An 8,132-nucleotide genomic window follows, 5' to 3' on the forward strand; every position below is an offset into this window, starting at 1 on the left:
TCTGCAAAAAAACCAGGAGTACTCGTAGCACCTTAGAGACCTTTGGACTATAAGGTGGATAGAAAGCTAGCTAGATTGTCAGGCTCAATGGGTAGTGATCAATGGCTTCATGTCTAGTTGGCAGCTGGTTTCAAGCGGAGTGCCCCAAGGGTCGGTCCTGGGGCCGGTTTTGTTCAATATCTTCATAAATGATCTGGAAGATGGCATGGATTGTGCCCTTAGCAAGTTTGCAGATGACACTAAACTGGGAGGAGAAGTAAATATGCTGGTGGGTAGGGATAGGATACAGAGGGCCCTAGACAAATTAGAGGATTGGGCCAAAAGAAGTCTGATGAGGTTCAACAAGAACAAGTGCAGAGTCCTGCTCTTAGGATGGAAGAATCCCATGCACCACTACAGACTAGGGACCGAATGGCTAGGTAGCAGTTCTGCAGAAAAGGACCTAGGGGTTACACTGGACGAGAAACTGGATATGAGTCAACAGTGTGCCCTTGTTGCCAAGAAGGCCAATGGCATTTTGGGATGTATAAGTAGGGGCATTGCCAGCAGATTGAGGGACGTGATCGTTCCCCTCTATTCGACATTGGTGAGGCCTCATCTGGAGTACTGTGTCCAGTTTTGGGCCCCACACTACAAGATGTGGAAAAATTGGAAAGAGTCCAGCGGAGGGCAACAAAAATGATTAGGGGACTGGACCACGTGACTTCTGAGGAGAGGCTGAGGGAACTGGGATTGTTTAGTCTGCGGAAGAGAAGAATGAGGGGGGATTTGAGAGCTGCTTTCAACTACCTGAAAGAGGGTTCCAAAGAGGATGGATCTAGACTGTTCTCAGTGGTAGCAGATGACAGAACAAGGAGTAATGGTCTCAAGTTGCAGTGGGGGAGGTTTAGGTTGGATATTAGGAAAAACTTTTTCACTAGGAGGGTGGTGAAGCACTTGAATGCGTTACCCAGGGAGGTGGCGGAATCTCCTTCCTTAGAAGTTTTTAAGATCAGTCTTGACAAAGCCCTGGCTGGGATGATTTAGTTGGGGATTGGTCCTGCTTTGAGCAGGGGGTTAAACTCCTGAGGTCCCTTCCAACCCTGATATTCTATGATTGTATACTAACAAACTTATCAGAGCATAAGCATTGTTATGAGAAGAAGTAAATAACACTTCCTTATTTACTTTTTTCACACCAGTTATGATTTTATAGACCTCAATCATATCCCCCCTTAGTCATCGCTTTTCCAAGCTGAAAAGTCCCAGTTTTATTAATCTCTCCTCATATGGCAGCCGTTTCATACCCCTAATCATTTTTGTTTCCTTTTCCGAACTTTTTCCAATTCCAAAATATCTTTTTTGAGATGGGGCGACCACATCTGCACACAGTATTCAAGATGTGGGCCTGCCATGGATTTATATAGAGGTAATATGATATTTTTTGTTTTATTATCTATCCCTTTCTTAATGATTTCCAATGTTTTGTTTGCTTTTTTGACTGCCACTGCATATTGAGTGGATGTTTTCAGAGAACTATCCACAATGACTCCAAGATCTCTTTCTGAGTGGTAACAGCTAATTTACACCCCATCATTTAATATGTTTAGTTGGGATTATGTTTTCCAATGTGCATTACTTTGCATTTATCAATATTGAATTTCGTCTGCCATTTTGTTGCCCAGTCCCCCAGTTTTGTGAAATCCTTTTGTAGCTCTTCACAGTCTTCCTGGGACTTAACTATCTTGAGTAGTTTTGTATCATCTGCAAATTTTGCCACCTCACTGTTTACCCCTTTTTCCAGATGATTTATAAATATGTTGAATAGGGCTGGTCCCAGTACAGACCCCCGGGGGATACCACTGTTTACCACTCTCCATTCTGAAAACTGACCATTTATTCCTATCCTTTGTTTCCTATCTTTTAACCAGTTACCAACCCATGAGAAGACCTTCCCTCTTATTCTATGACAGTTTATAATAATCTGTAATGCCTATTCATGTCTGTGACATGCTAATAAAATCTACTAACTATTTATGAAGAGAAAAGGAGGACTTGTGGCACCTTAGAGACTAACAAATTTATTTGAGCATAAGCTTTCGTGAGCTACAGCTCACTTCATCGGATGCAGATGAATCTTAATATGAAGTGTGACCAAATAAGTATGAGCCAGGTGGCTTCTATGTTCTTAATCTTAATTGTTATTGTTTGCTGTGGTGCAGAACTGCGAGCAGCACTGTGTATACAGATGTCACTTTACGGACAATAACAGTGTCTTGTACTCCTGCAGTGTATTTCACAGGAGCACTTTACAAACATTAAACATGGCTTGGCCAGGGTTACAAAAGAAATCATTCGCAGAATCAGGAATGGAACCCAGGATTCCTGACTTCCAGTCCTTCTGCTCAAATCACTAGCCACTCACTTCCTTTTAATAAACTAGAGGATTATGATCATAATTTCAGAGGTTTACTTACAGGCATCATAGACTTTGATTCTTCTAAGTTCCTATTGCTGAAGGCACATTCCGCTGCCCAGGTGAAGGAATTCAGCCTTTTGAATTGTGCAATACTGTAGACCTGTGCTGAGAAGTCTCTCTTTGAGGAGGAAAAGGGTGATTGATTTCTTCAGGCACAACTTCACATATTGTTTTTAAAGCCAACAGGAATCTGGTGTGCATGAAAACCTGTTTGTAGATGGCAATGTGGGTGTGTTTGAAGTCATGGGAGTGGTATTCACCCAAGGAGAGAACCAGCTGATGTGCTTTGCAATGTACAGGCTGTGTGGTGGTGGAGAGAGAGACATAGGGGACTCAGATACATTAATGAAGAGAGTGACAGTGGTTGGTCTCAAAAACTTGCCAGCATGGGTTGAGCTAACTAGATAATGCTTCTGTTCTGTTGGCAAAGCGCCAAGCATGGTAGCACCTTAGTGCTGCCTGTGGATTAAAGACGCCTGGAGAGCTGTCTGGGAGGGTGTGAGGGACTCAGCTGGTTCTCTAGCAAATTCTGGGTGTAAGCAGGCCCCTCACCTGGAGCTCGACACCAGCGCTCCACCCTGTCCTAGGTGTGGTGCCTTCGAGTGCACGCTCAAATTTTCTTCATGTGAGTCCGGGGGATGGCAGGGTGAGGAGGTGAATCTTATGGCGTGAGCTGACGGGAGGACTCTGGATATCGTCTCACGAGAGCTCAAGAAGGGCATCAGGCCTGCACACTGGTTTGGATAAATGCAGTGTGCCAGCTGATGGGAGGAAAGAAGGCCTCTCCCACTGAGGGGTTTGTGTCTGGACTGGATCCAGAGGCCATGCACAGGGAAAACCCTCTAATCCATTCCCCTGGTGAGGGTGCCCACCTCCCACCTGTGCTCTGACAATCTCCCCCTGGGCCTGCCCCTATGAGTGCCACATCCCCTGGGGCCAGGTAGTGCTGTCACATATCAGACCCCACCTCGCAGCACAGCGTGGGAGTCGCAGCAAATGGAGACAGGCTGTGCCTGATACACCTCGATGATCACAGTTTGCTTGGCCACCTAGACACTAGGAATGCCCCTGGAAGGCTGATTGGGGCGGGATTCATGATAATAGAGGAGACAGCCCCAAAGCCCCCAGCCCAGCTAACTTTGCTCACACAATCTACTTTCAAAAAGAAAAGGAGGACTTGTGGCACCTTAGAGACTAGCCAATTTATTTGAGCATAAGCTTTCGTGAGCTACATCCGATGAAGTGAGCTGTATCTGTAGCTCATGAAAGCTTATGCTCAAATAAATTGGTCAGTCTCTAAGGTGCCACAAGTCCTCCTGTTCTTTTTGCGGATACAGACTAACACGGCTTCTTCTCTGAAATCTATTTTCAGTGCAGCAATAGCCCATCAAGCAATGTGCTGTTCTGCAGCAGCAGAGTTCCCCCAGCACAATCTTTGCTGATACTGCTGTGATATGAGGGGCAAAGACAGCCCAGCTCTTTATAAACCGATCTCTGAGTGAGCTTTTAGCGCTGGCAGTTTGGGAGGGTGGGGGATCATCATTTGTCTTGTAAACAGGGAGAACCTGGTCATTAAGGTTGTTGGGCAAATAAATCTGAATGCCCTCAAAGTCGGTTTTGCCATGATTACAATAACACTGTAAAGGCCAATGGCTTTGCTCCCAGGGGATCTTGGGATGTGATAGTGAAATGCCACTGGGTGCTCAGTTTTAGAGCTCTGCCTGTGTTCTCTGAGGGGGCTGATTCTGCTCCCACACCAGCCGTAGACCACTGATTTCAGAGACTTCTGCCTGAGCTACATTTGGGGATAGTTTAGCACCTGAGTCTGATCTCACTTACACCAGTGTAAATGGAGAGTATAAGCAGGCCCTAAAACATTCTAGGCTGGATTTTGGAGTCTTTTTTTTTTTTTTTTTTTACCTTCTGGTTTCTGAGCCTTTACATGGCACACAGGTTCTAATTTTCAGCTTTTCTCTGCAACCAGGAAGACTAGTAGAACCTTACTTTATCTTTAATGAAGGCTGAGCTGCTCATGTATTCACCTGACTCCTGGAGATGGGGCTTCAAGAAAAATACCAAATATTGCAAGACTTGTGATGAAGTTGTGAGAACTGGGGACAGTATTGCTATGACTGTGCCATGGGGCTGCACTGATTTAATTACACTGATGTCGTCATATTGGTGCAAAAACTGTGGGTAGACCAAACGTGAATTCTAGCCTCACCAAGTAGTGGAGACAGGGACTGAGTGCCATGGTGCCTCCCTGTTTATCTTTGCACCCATTCTGTGTGCTTCCAAGGATTTGATGGAGGGAATATTTAATTATCCCTGTGTTAGAAGTTAGTCATTCATGTTTGTAACCCTTATGCCTTTGTCTTTTCCTCTTTCACCCTAATCTTTTGCTGGAATAAAATCTCTTTTCCTGACCTTTACTCCCTGTCCTAGAGGTCATAGGAACAAGCTGTCCCATTACTACTCAGACAGGAGACACTCTGATCTAGAACAGGTATTTCAATAAGTACTAAGGAGAAGCTGCCTTCGATGATTTTAAAAATAAAAAAAATTACCTGTCATATCAGTAGTAGACAAGTAAAGATAGCACCTCCCCCACCTTGTCTCTCTAGTGTCCTGGGACTGACATGGCTACAACAATATATCTGCATATCCATAGCAGCACAGATTACACACAACTGCTATTGACATGTCATGAAATAAGGCACAAGTAATACAGAATATCAAATGAGAACCTGCAAAACGACATTTTGAAACTTTCCAAGATGAAATTTCTTCTTTCATGGCAAATATTGCTGAAAGCAAGATGATTCTCAAAAAAATTGGTTTTGTCTAAACAGCGTTTTCTACCAGAAACCAATTGTGACAAATTTCCGACCAGCTCTCTTTATGATGGCCTGTGGGAAGCTGTACCTGGGGTCGAGCCAGCGCCTGGCCTCTAGCTGCAAGGAGAGGATGTGTGATAGCATGATAGGCAGCGTGGCCTAGTAGACTCAGCAGGGGACTGAGAACAAGGGGCTAAGCTCAGCTCTGACTTCTCTGGGCAGGTGTCTGAAGTGGGGAGCAGGGATTTCCCTACATGCCCCCATGAGGGTGTTTACCCCCCTGAATTTCCCCAACACGCCCCCACACCCCAGTTTTGTGAACTAGTTACATGCAGTGTTGCCAATTTAGTGATTGTTTGGACATTTGAATTGAAATTGAAACATTAATACACACTTTAAAAGCATATACAGTGTATGATAAAATACGTGTATCTGAAAAAGTATAATGGATTTGAAAAGTAGGAACATGGACTAGCTTCCTTATACAGTGTTTATGACAATGTCAATGCCTTCATTTCTGTGACGTTGGCCAACCTAATAATTTCAAATGATGATTTGTAAGCAAAGTCTAAATGAGCTCTCCCTGACAGCTAGTGATGAGCTGGGGGCTGGGGGGAAAGGCTTCAGGACCAGATTGTATTTACATTCATACCTAATCTACCTAGGTATCCAGCAAATAGAGCTGTGTTGCCCAAGTGATAGATTTTTGCTGGGGTTGGGTTACAAATCACTTGAATGCAGGGTGGGGGAAGGGGGGTAAAGAAATGTTGTTGTTCTTATTGTCGGAGTAAAGGGCAGTAGAACTGTACTTAGCCTCTGCTGACTGAGGGCATCGAGAGGGAGGGTGGGGACAGGTGTTTTGCTTGATGGTCTGCCTGAGTCACAAGTACTATTGGACCTGCCCCTCTCCACTGTTTAAAGACAGAGCTGATTAGGCTCCATAGAGAGTCTTTTGTTGTGTTAAGTGACCTCTACAGCTGAAATCACTGATAATCAGGTCTAAGTGCTTAGATCTGCTGTGGGACAGTGTTTCTGTGGAAGAGAGGGCCCAGTCTGCACTAACAGTGAGGTTCCTTCACTGAGAGCTCAGCTGAAATCACGGAGAGCTGGGTGGAACCTCAAGAGACCCACTCGCAGAGGTCACAGTGGCAGGTGGCAGCAGAAGGTGCAGGGCCATTGGCAACTGAGTGATGGAGTGAACGGTGGCACAATGAACAACAGTGGCCAGACCGAACAGTGAGCAGCTGGAGGAAAGAGCAAGGCACCTTTTTGCACCCCACCTGGGAGGTGAACTCATGTGAAAGCACCTCTGAACTCCGAGTCTCCACTGACCAAGGACAACACCGGTGAGCGTTAATGAGGCTGTTAAGAATGTTGGAGATACAACACAGTTCATGCGAATAAACATGGCTCTGTCATCCTACTTTCTATTTAGGCGAGAGACCACACTGTCTTTCTGCAAGAAACTCAACTGACTGGCTAGACGCGTGTGGTGCAACAGTGAAAGGTTCAACAGTTGAAAAATGAAGAACTCTCTCACCACATTCAAAAAATTTGCATACATGGCTGATGAATGCACCAATGCAAATAGTCGTCAAGTATTAAGTCATTGTGTATATTATCTTGATGTCAGTGGTAAGCCAGTAGATGCATTTCTAGATGTTCAAGTTATGGAAGACAGATTGGCTGCATCTGTGACAACCCACATCTTAGACGAGTTAAATGCTTGTCAATTGGACCCCAAACAGATGTGCATTTGATGGAGCTGCAAACTTCTCTGGAAGACATGGTGGAGCACAAGCTTTGCTTAGAGAAAAGTGTAACCATAGTCACTCCTATACACTCTGCAGAGGCCATCTACTCCAACTAGCACTAGTATGAGCTGCAGACTCTTCAAAAGACATTTAAAAAGCTATAAATTTAATGTCTTCATTATATTCTTTTTTCAGCAAGAGTCCAGAAAGACTGGATATCTTGGAAAATATATAAGATACACTGGGACTGAAGTTCAAATTAGTCCAACCTGGGAAAATCCTCTGGCTTTCTCATGAGCGATCCTTGGTTGTTGTTTTAAAATTACTCCAGCCATTATTACTGGCTTTGGAAAGTATCTGCCAAGATGGGATGGAGCTAAGTAGTGAGGCTGGTGGATTACTTTTGCTACTACGTTCAGAGATGACTACTGCCATTCACTCTCTTGTAAGTCTACTGTTGAAACCACTTGGGTCATTAAACAATGCCATCCAGGCATCTGCTACAACAGTAGTAGATCTTTGTCCAGTAATGGAAGCTACATTTGGATCAAACAGAGAGCTATCCATTGAAAAAGTACTGGAAGAAGCAAAGACTTCAGTCCAGAAGTTGAGTAATGAAGGCATTTATATTGAATCCTTAAGTGAAGAGGACAAGAAGTGTTTGTTAAGACAACTGAAAAAGTACACAGACTTGATTCTTAAAAATCTACAACAGCGACTTCTAGATTCTACTCAACTTCTACGTAGCTTTTACAGATCCCTGTCTTATAAAACACTGACAGCTGAGTGGAGTGAGGCACAACCAGCAACGGGGCTGCCATGTGCTCAGGACAGAATAGAGAATTTGAACTCAGAGTGGAATATCATACGACAAATGAATGAAGATTTGACTTCAACTTTTTTATCATCACTAGTGGCTCGACCCAATCTTTGTGCTATGTTTCCTGGGCTGAAAGAAGTAGGAATTCATCTCTTGCTATTCCCAGTCACAACCAGTACAGTTGAGCATTCTTTTTGATCATTGAATAGAATTTTGTGTTTTGAAAGAAGTCGCCTTCTGCCTGATCATGTGAATGAACTAAT

At 44.1% G+C, this 8,132-nt stretch overlaps 1 long non-coding RNA gene across 1 annotated transcript; it reads left to right on the plus strand.

The window, feature by feature from the left end:
* Nucleotides 1–213: 213 nt before the first annotated feature.
* LOC122463284 lies at nt 214–6,419 on the plus strand. Its single transcript, XR_006286480.1, has 3 exons — nt 214–225; nt 1,140–1,144; nt 6,339–6,419. It is a non-coding gene; the product is annotated as an uncharacterized LOC122463284 (long non-coding RNA).
* The last annotated feature ends 1,713 nt before the right edge of the window (nt 6,420–8,132 follow it).

This window comes from Chelonia mydas, chromosome 18, assembly GCF_015237465.2.
Source record: "Chelonia mydas isolate rCheMyd1 chromosome 18, rCheMyd1.pri.v2, whole genome shotgun sequence".
NCBI classification, from domain to species: domain Eukaryota; kingdom Metazoa; phylum Chordata; order Testudines; family Cheloniidae; genus Chelonia; species Chelonia mydas.